Genomic DNA, 13,806 nt, shown 5'->3' on the forward strand with positions numbered 1-13,806 from the left:
CTAACCAACTGAGTAACCAGCCAGCGCCTATACAACTTTTTGTTGATGTGCTTTTGGCCGCACATAACAGAAAATCCCTGTAAAATAACTTGGACTTTATTTTATATAACAACAAGTTCAGAGGCAGGCTGTTCCAGGGATGTGCTCAATCACGTCTTGCTTCTTAGAGTCCTCTTGAGGAGCTGGATATACTTTCCTTGACTCTGGGCCACAGCTTTCTGGTGTGCAAAATGCTGCCAGTGTCATTTTACTTCCTGAGAGGTCAAGAGCAGAGCTGGAGGCAGGGCCTTGCCTAGAGCTACCAGAGGACTGTGTGGCCTGAATGCTGAGTCATGGCCAGTATCAGAGGAACTGGGACCAGATTCTTCAGCTTCAAATTGCTGGGTGAGTTCTCTTTTAGTTATTTCTGATCTTTGGATGAGGTGTGTTCTTCCTGGGCCAATTATTTCCAGGAGGATTAGAATTCTGTTCCAGATTAGCAGGAATCCTTTGACCAGAGCTTATGAATTTCTGTAAACTTTTCTGTACAACTTCCTGGAACTAGGTCTTGTCTATACCTTTCCCCTTTCAGTGCTGCCTTCTTGGCTTCTTGAGATTTCAAGCTGAGCCAAGTCCAAAGAAGGGCTTACCACTGGCCCAGCACTGGTTCCTGTCGTCTCCTGAAAGGACGAGTCGACACCAGTTGACGATCCACCGGAGAGAGCCCGTTTATTAGGCAGCACACACACACATATATAGGGCTTTAAGGGGAAAGCTGATTGGCTTAAAATACAATCCCTACTTAGCATACCGCATGGGGTTTGGGGGGGAGCTGATTGGTGTGTAATTCGCGCCGGCGGGAAGGAGAATACGGAAGAGAGGGGCAACCAGCGCCATGATGGGGTGTGGCCGAGAAGGGCTTATGTGATGGGGGTGTGATCCCTTGGGGCATTTGGGTCCCTACATCTCCCACACGAGACTAGTGGTTGTGCTCCTCAGGGAATGGCCCCTGAGCTTGGGAGACTCAGCTGCGCCAGGGAACTCTGCCCATGTGTGACTCCTAAGGAGAAGGGGAAATGGCCAATTTACTCCAGCTCTGTAAGACTGACAGAGCCTCTTCTCTCTCTCAGATCACTCAGCACCACTTCACCAGTGACGAATGTCTTATGTGCCAGTCCACCCTAGGGATGACAGGCACCTGGAGATGGTAGCAGTCCATTGCTGCTTGTCTAATGTACATTAAATTAACCTTTATTCATTTAAACAAGCAGCAGCATGGGGGTGGCTTCGGGGTTAGCCCTGGGGATCCTGGCCCTCTGTGAAGCCCATGGTCAAGGTGTGAACATGCTGCAGCAGCTCTAGCATTGCCCAGGAGAAAGCAATGCCTATCTCTTTTATGATAGTGACCGACATTAGAGGCGGGGAGTCCCCCACCCTGTGGCCATCTGAACTCGGCTCCGATTCTGGCGTCTGTGTTATCAATCTAAGAAATTACCAAACCTGTCATTGTCAAGGTGTGGCCTAAGGGCCACTTGGGGTCTGGGGAGCTGTTCGTGGAATAAATTGTGTTATATTTCTGTGTTAAAACTATGTTCCACTTTCTTTTGGGAGCAAATTGATAATTTCCACATGTGACGCCACAGAATCAATCACCTCGTCAGCGCTTCAGCAAAAGCAACTCCAGCCATGCTGTTCATTCTTGACAGTTTGGGTTCTGCTGAAAATGGGGGCATTTTAAATGACACATATTTTGCCCTGTGAAGGAGACTGGAAATTTAGGAAGTCTCTGGTTTACTATACTCCTTTCGTGTGGGTGCATGAGCAGGACTGAGGGTGAAATCATACTATGGGCTGGTTACCAATGGCAACGTGAACTTGGAATGGTGCACCAAGAGATGTCCCATTACTAAATGTGAGTGTGGCCCACTTTGACCTTGACCATGGAGTCAGACAACCCTGACTAGGTGTGGGCCCAGAGCTTTACTAGCCATGTGATCTTATTTTTCTTATGTGTAAAACTGAGATCATAAGAACTTTATTGAGTTTTAAATTAAAAATCTTAGGTAAAGTGGCTAAATGTTAGTTGTCTACATGAAAAATCATACTAATAAGAATTAATGAATTGAAAAAAAAACAAGCTTTCTATAAGAGACACTTATTTTACAGAGTTATAAAAATATATATGAAAGCACTTTTTAAACTATAAAAAATCCATAAATCTGGGCATATTTTATTATTACCATTGTTATAGCATCAGTCTGAGTTACATCTTCATGTTGTATTCATTCATTCATTCATCAGACATTTATTGAGCATCTGTTCTTTGTCAGACATTGTTTAGACATTGAGCACCATGGCACCTGTCCTCATGGAGCTCAGAGTTTAGTGGGAGAAATAGACAATGAATAACAATTACATGGTGATGAAAGTTGAAGAACCATTGGAGGCATTATAGGACCTCCTAGCAGAGAACTAACTCTGTCTGGGGAAATCAAGGAGCCTATTCAGAAGTGATGACTTAATTTGAAGAACTCCCTAAAAGTCAAAGTCAGGGAGGGAACCTGGGGCACATGTTCCTCTGAAGAAGTAAAATGCTTTATAGACTTTGTGTAGAAGCCTCATCAGGAATCAATGAAGGAGTGATATTCATGCACGTGACACATGGGGAATCAGAGGTAAGGACAGGCAGAGGGAACAGCCTGTGCAAAGGCTTGGTGATGAGAGAGAGCATGATGAGAGAGAGCATGGATGAGGGGCTTAGAGACCAGAGACAGTGATATCAGTATAAGAAGGGGGAAAGGATTCGAAACAAGGGAGAAAGAATTGGAGCTTTGTTGGAAAAAGAGGAGCACAAAAATGCTCTTGAAAGGGAAGACAAATTTTAGGACACACCTCCTGAGACTGCTCCCAGGGATCTGGGATGTGAAAGGCACAAGCTCTGAAGCAAGTTCACTGAGGAGCTTCCAGCGGGAGCTCAGAGTATCTTCCATCCACCTGTCAGCGCATTTCCTGAAGTGCCACAGCCCTGGCTGGCACCCCAGCTGCTCAGGTAGGAGGGAAGCAGGAGGAGGGGACTCTCAGTGCCCTGCTTCTGCGACTATGCTCAGGGGTCCTTATTGGGGCTGACAGTGCGGGGCACAGGCGTTAGCCCCAGGGCCACCACACTGGCCTACCTCAGGGAAGCCCTTAAATGCTGGGGTTACAAAAGTCTTACATGGGCTGAGGGACTTCTCCAGGAGTTTCCACAAATTTTTGTGACATCCAGGGGTGCCAGAGGGCAAGATCTGTTCTTTGACATTTGCTCTCCAATTCTCACAGGGACCCAAAATCAGACTGGGCAGTCGTCCAGTTGTTCTTTGGCTTCATTCCATATGGGTTTATGGTTTTAAGATTCTTTTCCTCCAAAGAATTAAAATGCTTAATGGGCTTCATGTAGCAGCCTCATCAGGGATCAAAGGAGAAGTGGCATTCATGCCTGTGACATGTGAGGAAACAGAGGCAAGGCCAGGCAGTGAGCCTTGCAGGCATGCCAAAGTAAGCCAGGACTTTGGAATCAGATGCACCAGGGCTTAAAGTCTTGCTTTGCCATTTTCTTGCAGCTACTTGACCTTGAGCAACTTAGTTTCTATGAGCCTCAGTTTGTGTGTAAAATTAAATAATAATGTTTTATTACTGAGTTGTCATGGAGATGGTGGGGTAAATGTCTATCAAGTGTCCCACACAGTTCCCATTTCTCAGCTCCCCAGGCACAGCTGTGCATCATCAAAAGGTGTACAGGTAGGACACCTTTCGTGGGGAAGGCACTGCAGTGACACCTGGTTCCCTGGTGCAGTTTGTACATAATCAAATGCCAAAATGGCCATTTCATTCATTGGCTTTGCTAACTGAGAGCTGTTCTCCAGAAATTTATTGTTCTTATATTGACTTTGGGTTTGGGCCTGGTGGTCTGTGACATATCATCCCTGATAGTTGGCCAAGAACATCCTTAGGTCCCCAGCAAGTGTGCAAACTGAGTACAGCACGGAACCAGGACAGCCTCTACCACTTTTTAGGGTCAGCCTGTGTTTTCTTCACCTGTTATATGCCTCCTCTTTCTAAGAAGGATTCCATGCAACTTCCAGAACCACAACCAATATAAGCTAAGAACACAAAGATGCACAAATAAAGTGCCCCAGGTGCAGGTGTAAGGTTTTGGTCACACTGGCAGAGGTGGGCTTCACATGTGGCTCTGAACATCTCAGCAGCCAGAGGGAAAAGGAAAGTGGATTTAGACAGCTTGTGTTGCCATCCAACAGATATTCATCCAGCAAAACCATGTCCCAATACAAAACGGAGTGGACAGTGTTTTAGGTTGCATGTATGCTGTATTTAGTACCCATCAGGTACATGGAACTTTTGTGGATATGGGGACTTGTTGGATTATACAAAAGCAACAGTCTTATCCTGGAACTCAATAACATTTATAATCGGATTTTTCAGGGAAATTTCATTTATGAAAAGCCAAATAGCTATTTTGAACAGGTTTCAAAGAAATAAAGTGCCAGGGTGCTCTGGCCAGGTGTTCTGGCTCTGGCCTGTTCTCTCTAATGGGCTGTTCAACCACATCTACAAACCTTCCCTACCCTTTGTTGCACAGCTGAGCACAGGACAGGGACAGGGACTCCCACCCAAAAGATGAATGCCAGCATACAGATCTATTTTAAACCAGCTAGCTGTGACCACACCCTTACAAAGTTGTTCAGGTTTTTGCTTGCAATAAATTAAAAATAGTCAATCTGTAGTGGATTTAATTATGTCCCCCAAAACTCCTTGAAGCTTGAATTGTTTCCCCCAAGTTTTATGTATTAGAAACATGGCCCCCAGTCACACTGTTAAGAGGGTGGGAGACCCTATTATGGTAACTGAAAGGTGGGGCCTTGAAGAGGTGATTGGATTGTAGGACCCTGCAGTAGCGAATGGATTAAAAATGGTGGTCAGGGGCATGGTTCTGAGGGCTTTAAAAGAAGAGGAGAGTCTGTCTCTCTCTCTCTCTCTCTGCTTCCACCATCTTGCAATGTGAGACCCCTGGGTCACTGTTGCCACCACCAGATGGACTTTGGACTTCCTAGCCTCAGAAACTGTAAGCAGTAAATTGTGTTTTCTTCATAAATCACCCAGTTGCAGGTATTTTGTTATAAGGGACAAAAACGGACTAGTATTCAATCCATCAGGGAGCTTGAAAAATATGAGATTCTGGTTCATGATGCGAAACCGTGATTCTTTTGCCCAGTTGGGAGTCTATGAAGGTCATGTGTGGCTCAAATCCCCAGTAATGGAAGAGGCTCTTAGGGCAGAGGCTGGTTCTGAAGGACCTGAGTGGACACTGGGGAAAGTAGCTGCCAGGTGTTTCTTTTTAGTGTTCTGGAGGAAGGAGAGGGGAGCAGAAGTCTTGGAGGTAGTCACGTATGTGTGGGGAAGAGAGCAGAGACAGGTAAAAGAATCTAAATGGATTGAGAGGCCACAGAGAGTCTTCTCTTAACAATAGCCAAAATCGTCTCCTGGAAATTGGGAAACAGTACTGTCAAGTATAAAATTAGATTAAGCTTCCAGCTCAGAGCCCACATTTCTTCCTTCAGCTGCACTTCCCTGCTCCTCCGCTCACTTTGCTGCTTTCTCCTGCTGGTTGTACAACTGACATGTGCACTGCTTGATTTTTCAAAGCCAAGCCTCACTTTATTTCCATTCCCTCCCCGCCCTTTGTTCTGAAAACAGACCCTCTTGCCCTGCAAGCTTTGCTCCCTGGAACACGTGGCTGCTCTGGAAAAGCACTCGTTGCTTTTGTAGCGATTGCTGGGGAGGGCGTGGATTAGGTTTGCCCTTTTAAGTGAATGATGCACACTCAGAATCATAGAATGATCCTTGACAGTGATGGGGTGTGTTGCTCCCAGCCGTGGGGAAAGTTACTATTCTTATCCGAGAGCACAGATCAATCATTTATCAATCCAACAGCAACTTAACTTGATTTTTCCAAAGTATTACCGTCAATACTTCCCTCCCCTGCAATTTTTTATTTTGAAATTTTTCAAACACGCAGAAAAATGGAAAGAGTCATAAAATGAAACCCATATATTTTTGGCCTAGATTCCCCAAGTTTGCTGTATTTGCTTGTTCTCTCTCCTGGGCATTCTTGTGCACTCTTTCTGTCTGTCTCTCTCTCTGCCCCCTCCTTCTTTTTCTTTTCTATCCACTTGTTTTTTTTCTTCTGAACTATTTGAAAGTAAATTGTGGTCATCACGACAGTTCACCTCTAAATATTTCAGCATAAATCTCCTTAGGATCAGGATATTCTCCTACTATAACAACATTATCATGCCTGATAAAATTAACAATTTCCTTATATCATCTATGTAATCTATGTTCCTTTATTCAATTCAGGATGCTGTTAAGGTTCAAGCATTGCATACAGCTGATATTACTCTTTAGTTTATTATAGAACAGTCCACTTCCTTTTATGTCTTTCTGGATGGTGTATTTTTGAAGAGTTCAGCCCAATATCCTACCTCCTGGATTGATCTGTTTCCTCATGGTGTTGTTTACTTTGTTCCTGGTAGCTCTTGATTATTTTATTTTTTCCCCTTGCAACTTGGAGTAAAGTCTTAATGTATGAGTAGATCAAGCTCAAACAATTTGGGTGAGAATATTAGAGAGGTGATGTTGAGGACTTGTTATTCCATCACATCAAGAAGCAAATGATGTTAGGTCGTCCTAATAGTTGTGATGCAAATATGATATGCTGGCTAATGTTTTGCCATTGTTTATGTGTAGTTTTTTGTTTTTGTTTTTACTTTTTCAATTGGTAAATAATCTGTGGGGGTATACTTCGAGATTGTGTGAATACCCTGTCACTAACAATATTTTGCCTGTGAGGATCCCTGTCTGAATAAATTATTACACTGGGGGCTCCAAAATGATGATTTTAAAAATTCTGTAATCTTTTCTGCATTTGTTAGCTTGCATTCTGTAAAGGAAGAGCTTTCTTTCTATCTGCACCTCTTTTTCTTTCCCTGGGTGTATGCACTTCTACAAGGTCATTTCAATGAATAAGGTCAGGAGATATATTTTCAAGAAAATCACGAGTTCTTAATGATATTTTCTACAAGAATGTCGTAGTATAGGGCTTTTCTTACCTTCTTTTTAAAAAATATTTTCATCTCTTTTCTTTTACAGAGACAATCTTGTTTCCTAAGTAGAAATAATATATTAACCTATTTGCTTTATGAAAAGTAAAAATAGAATTGTTTTAGAATTACAATAATATATGAGTATTAGAGTTCTCCAGAGAAACAGAAGCAATAAGATTTGTGTGTGTATGCATATATGTATATAAAGAGATTCACTATATGGAATTGGCTCATGCAGTTACGGAGACTGACAAATCCCAAGGTCAGCAGCCAACAAACGAGACCAGGAGAGCCAATAGTGTACCTCCAGTCTGAAGGCCTGCAGGCTTGAGACCCAGGAAGAAACAAAATTTTCATTTGAGTTTGAAGGCAAGAAAAAATAATGATATCCCCAGTTGGGCAGGAGGAGTTTCCTTTTACTCATGGGAGGATCGGCTTTTTTGCTCTGCTCAGGCCCAGCTGAGTAATGCCCACCCACATTAGGGAGGCAATCTGCTTAACCCAGTCCACCAGCTCAAAGGTTAATCTCATTAAGGTACATCCTCACAGACATACCCAGAATAATGTTAGACCAAATATCTTGGCACCCCATGGCCCAGTCAAGTTGACATATAAAATTAATCATCACAAATAATATTACTACTGTCAAGAGAACTAGCAAGTAAGGTTTCAGATTTCTGGACAGTATGGGGATCCGAACCCTCGATCTTGGTGTTAGCAACACCACGCTCTAAACAGCTGAGCAAACTGGCCAGCCTTTGCCTCTCTTCTTGGCCTTAGAATCTAACCCATTACAGATGTACAGATAAAAGTGAATTAGCCAGAATCCGAAGTTCCTTATTAAATTTACTTGAAATACTTTTTTCTCTATGTGGTTATTTTATCAATTTGATATACATTTTTGTTTATTTCCTTCTGTTTGTATTCAATTTTAGGGTTTTAAAAAAATCCATTTTGATTTAATTTCATTTTTTGAATATGTAAAACACTTATGTGTTTCAAAAATCAAAATATGAAAAGGTATTCTCTGAGAAGTCTCATTTTCCTCTCCACCTCCCGTTTTGTTCTTACTCACTCATCAGTTTCAAGCTTACTATTCCTGTGTTTCTTTTTGCAAAAAAAAAGTAAGAAAATACACTAGATACTATTTACTGGAAGCCTTTCCTAACCAAACCCTCTCTATTCTTGATCACTAAAGTATTACAAATTTACTGTAGACACTTCACAAAATGCAGAAAAGCACCTAAAAACATTTTGGACACATGTTGCTTGATAAATTCTTGTTAATTAACTGAGCTAAGTTGGATATTCAAATGATTGCATTTAGATTTGATTCACTGGAGTTTTCTTTTATTTAAAAAAAAAAATCCCATAAATATCTTGTTATTTTGATTTACACGATTTAATTATTTCTATTTTAGCAAACACATTTCCTCTCTAAGTCCAGCATTTCCTTACAAGGATGACACCCCAGAGAATAGAATACAGGAAATCAAAAGTCACTTCCTTTGTCTGCTTAGCAGAAAAGAGTCTTCAGCTGTCCTAGTAACACCAGGAAAGACCTCAACCGTGGCCCCACCCCGAATTCCCTGGAGGAAGTGCTCATCTCCACATGCCAGGATGTAGTCTGACAACCTAATCCCTAGAGGAGGGAAGGACTCTTTGAAAACACGCTGCTTCCCAGTAGACTTTAGCCTCCCCAGGTGATATATAGTTTCAATCACACATATTTCTCAGGCTAAATATGACAGCCCAATTGGGATTGTACAAGGAATGGATGTATTTAAAGAAACAGAACAGAAAATGGCAATAGGGCAGGACTGGCTTTTAAAAGCTACACATTTCATGTTTGTACTGTACTTCACTGGTTGGGACTGTTTTCACATGTATTATTTCAACTGGTGGCTATCGTAGCTCTGAAAAGTAGGGCTGGAATTATTATGCCTTTCTTAAGATGAGAACACTGAAGGTAGTTAACCCAGAGATGCCTGGCCAATCGCCCATGGAGCTGGGGCTCAGGGAGAGACTTCCTGGGTCAGGTTCACTGATCTTTCCTTTACACAGCAAGTATGGTCAAGGATGGACGAAGATGTCAGAGAGTGCAAACACTCTTTAAGCTAGAGTCTTGCATAAAGTCAAATATCTCGAGTTACACATACTCAGTGCATTTGTTATCTATTGCTACATGACAAATAATCCTCCAAACATGGTAAAACAACAAATATGTATTATCTCAACTTTCTGTGGGTCAGAAATCTGGGTATAGTGTAGCTGGATATTTTTGATTCTCTCTATGTAAGATAAAGCCAATAAGATCTCTCACAAGACTGAAATCAAAGTGTTAGAAGTTTCAGAAATATATGACTGTAACCCTAGAGATTGACGAATCACAGGTTTTATTGGCCAGGCTTGAGATCTTTTACAACACTGTTTCCTTGAAATGTTAGTAGGCTTTTTATCTTTTTATTTTCAGTCAATTCCATGGGCTAGCTACCAGAGCCATAGACCTCATCTAGGCGTGGTCCTCAAATCCAGGAATACCTGTTCCTAGTAACAGTCCTCAGGACTAAATATCCTTCTGACCATGGTTTCCAACCATGTACATAGAGTAACCTGAGGAGATTCTGAAAAGATAGAGGCAGCATAGTTTATTAGTCTGTTCAAATCTCTACATTAAAAGAGATAGCAAACCCAATTCCCATTGACATTTACAACAAAACTGTGTGATAAGATATCTCCATGAAACCCCAAATTTACCAGGTAGAGACCCACCAACAGCCACAGACCTGCAAGAAGTAGCATTTCTGCAGGAGAAAGCAGAAAGAAGCAACAGAGGCAGCACTGAGGGACCTGAAAAACAGGAAAATTCTGAGAGTATCAACAGAGCTAATTTGAGAACAGCAGCTGAAATTGGGAAGGTTTCTGCTCTCTCCAATAGCAGTTGCATAAAAGGGGTCTGTGCTAAGCAAGTCTGAAGGGGCTGGAGCGATGGAAAATCTGCTGAGGGTAGAATCCAAATTGATCAGGATACACACACACACACACACACACACACACACACACACACTCAAATGCCCAGGACCCACCTCAGATTGATTAAATCATAATCTCTGGGGTCAGGTGGGCACCAGTAGGTTTCTAAAGCTTCTCTAGTGATTCTAATATGCATCCAGAATTGAGAAGCCCTGCCTTAGACTTTGGTTTACCTTTTATGTGGTAGGTTCTCTTAGAAAATTCAATAGGAAACTGAATTATTCAGGTTGCCCAGACTCCTTCTCCTGGTTGTATCCTAGCTGCCTCTTTATAAAGGATGAAGACAGGGAGATAATACTTAATAAATACTTCATAATACTTAATAAAAAGTGCTGGAGGAGATTTGATGGGTCAGCCTCCTCCTTTACTTGTAGAATTGTATTCAGGATTCATGTGGGGGTGTTGTCACTGTATCAGTCCTTTGGGTTTAGTTTACTTATTGAAGGATCTGTTAGCTGTTGACTCTCTCAGTCTTTTTCTGTTTGGAAATGCCTTTAACTTTGCTTTTTTATGATAATTTAGCTAGCTACAGAATTATAGGTTAACGGTTAATTTTTCTCAGCATGTCTGAGTTATATTATTGCCTTTGAGAAGAGTAATGTCAACCAAATTGTTGTTTCTTTGTAAGTAACATATTTTCTCTCTGGTTGAATTAGTTTTATTTTCAATTTTTATTATGGAAATCAGCAAGAGTTTAGCAGGTTTTTATGTGTACAAATCATGGACTAATACAATGTGGATGTTAGGAAGGTAGGTGATCCTTACCTTAAGTATGCAAAATTTGTGACCTACTATCCTAAAGATTTGTCTTGAGAATGTCATGATTGAAGAGAAATGGAAGTAAATATCATGAAGTTCAGTGATACATCAAAAGACAATAAGAAGGGAAGGGGAAGGAAGAGCATGTTTGCTAATGACTCATCTTGTCAATTGCAGCCTAAGATGGGTAAAGCATGAAACGCCAGTTTAATTTTACTAGTTTTAGCTAAACCCAGAGCCTCCAACATGATTAAAAATAAATAGGAAAATTGTATAAAGATCAGGCACAAGAGTTAAAAGAAGGAGGAGGGGGTACAAGGGGTTGATAAAGGAGAATTTAATAGATATCGACAGTAACCAAAATTGTTAAATCAAGATATAGAGGGTTAAATATACTCTAAAGTGTTACAAATGTAACCAATTGGAAAACTGAAAACATATCTATAAACCTTCCAATTTATTAGGAGAATTAAACATAACACAAAATAATACACGAAATAACATTGCTGTGTTAGTCCATTTCTGTTGCTTATGACAGAACACCTGAAACTGGGTAATTTATAAAGAAATAAAACTTATTTCTTAGAGTTTCAGAGGCTGGGAAGTCCAAAGTCCAGGGAACACATCTGGTGAGGGACACCTTCTGGGTGGGAGCTCTCTGCAATGACACAGAGTATCCTGTGGCAAGAGAATGGCATGAACAAGGTTGATGCATAACCTCACTTGTTCTCCTTATAAAGCCATCAGAATCACACCCATTATTCTTTGAATGGATCAATCCATTTAGGAGGGCACAGTCCTCATGATCTAATCATCTCTTAAAGGCTCCACCTTTCAAATACCATAATTGGATTTCCTGCCCTCTTTAACACTGTTACAATGGAGATTGTTTCCAATACATGAACTTTTGGGGGACACATTTGACCCATAGCACATATACTCTGGTTGCATCCCCTTCCCTCCAATACCTAAAAATATTGGATAATAGGTCTGAGGCAGCCCCCAGGGATCTGCATTTTAAACAAGCACCTCAAATGAGTGTGTCACAAAGGTTCCTTGGGCCATACTTTGAGGGCTGCTGTTCTAGAGACTGAAATTGCTCTAGAGCCCAAGAATCCTTTGCCTTGTGCGGTGATCACAGGGCTGGAGGTGACAGACATGTGGGGTGGCAACTGCATTTTGTTTTGCCCACTTAAAAATCTCAGGTTCTTCTTAGTTGCCTTTGTATATACTGAGGACAAGATTGGTGGTGGTGTGCCACGTGAACCACTGAGTTAGTTTTTTAGCTTAAATGGCTTACCTGCACTATTCTTCATTGAGCAAAAAGAAAAGACATAACAACCTGCTCATTTATCCCATAAGGGGCTCCTAACCATATGTAGAGATGGCTTTATAAAATTGTAAAATTTAAATTATGTTTTGTATTTTTCAGTATGATGAAGAAAAGTAATGTGTACATACAGATTGCCTTGTATAGTGGTTAAGATTGAGGCTCTGGTATGAGACTTCTGAGTTCAAATCCCAGCCTTTCCTCTTGGGAATATAGCCAACTTCTCATGTTCTCCAGGCCAGTTTCCTCATTCATAGATGAGGGGAAAGGTACTTCTACCTTTCCCACAGGATTCTTGTTAGGATTAAATGAGATAATACATATAAAGTGATTGGAACAGTACCTGGTATGTGGTAAACTCTTATTATTGTCACCCAGAGGAATGGCTATTTAAGTGCAATTCCTAAAAATTAGAAAAATTATAGGCTGTTTTATACACTAGGAAAAGCTTGGATGCCTCAGGGTTTAGTTATATTTCTAAGGCAAATCCACAATCCTTTATCACATTGTCCATCTGTTCCCTTTCCCCATTCTCCTTGGAGCTACTGTGGTTCATTTTCAAAGAAAAATATCAAGGTCAAATGCAAGCAAGTATTTTTGTTGGAACCATTAGCATTCTGTTAAAACTTTTTCCCTAGTTGAGTGCCGGGGTTAAGTGATTTCTTTAGTTTTGCAGAGCAATGTGGGGCCATCTAGGGGACAACAGGAAACACGGGCCCCTTTCCTGACTTTGATTTTGGCATCCAAATCTGTGCTCCCATTTCTGGTCCTCATGACTGGCAGAACAATACCTGTCCCAGGTTCTGCTAAAAGATAGTGTAAGAATGCATGGAACATCTGGAAAGCTGGGCTAGATACCATCACTGTCATCAGAGGCTTTTACTAAGACCCTCCCTCCTTTGTTCCAGCTCTAATTCTAGATATTATAGCCAGACACTCTGGGCAACTGGTGAAGGGCAGCCCTACTCTTGAAGCTGCACTTTGAAATGTGGACAGGCTAAACTTTTGTGAACAGGATGCCTCAGCACTGACAAACCACAGCTACTGGCAGCTGCCTTTCTAAGGTGCAGGTTGCACCAGGCTCTCATTTCCCTTCCTTTTTGAGTTCTCCACCTCTTTCCTTCCTTCCTCTATCAGTTGTCTACTCCCCCTCTTGTTTCTTTGTCATAGTCAACCCCTCTCCAGGAGTTTTGCCCCCTCCTGCAAATGTGCTCACATCTCCCCTCTCCTAGTCAAAACCTTTCCTCACTGTCCTTCCTGTCCGTCCCCTGCTGCCATTGCTTTTTCTCCATGTGCATTCTGCTCTGCTCTTTGCTATCTGGTTTCTTACCTGTTAGAGGGACCTCCAATTACCAAATTCACAGGGCTCGTTGTTACCCAGGCTCCTCAGCAGCATTTTGATACCCTTTCTCTCTTGGTTTCTGCACCTGTGCACTGACATATTTTCTGGGGGTTTTTTTTCGGGGGGGGGCAACTATTCTCCTCCTTTTAGGACTATACAAATGTAAACGACATTTTTCAAGATTCTCTTTTTGATCTTTCTCT

At 41.7% G+C, this 13,806-nt stretch overlaps 1 long non-coding RNA gene across 1 annotated transcript in view; it reads left to right on the plus strand.

Moving 5' to 3' along the window:
- Nucleotides 1–316: 316 nt before the first annotated feature.
- The window catches only part of LOC134379635 (uncharacterized), a 54,622-nt gene continuing 41,132 nt past the window's right edge, over nt 317–13,806 (plus strand). Inside the window, exon 1 of the long non-coding RNA XR_010023814.1 lies at nt 317–384. This is a non-coding gene — a long non-coding RNA (uncharacterized LOC134379635). The remainder of the gene's footprint in view (nt 385–13,806) is intronic.

The sequence above is a fragment of the Cynocephalus volans genome, chromosome 6 (assembly GCF_027409185.1).
Source record: "Cynocephalus volans isolate mCynVol1 chromosome 6, mCynVol1.pri, whole genome shotgun sequence".
NCBI lineage: Eukaryota > Metazoa > Chordata > Mammalia > Dermoptera > Cynocephalidae > Cynocephalus > Cynocephalus volans.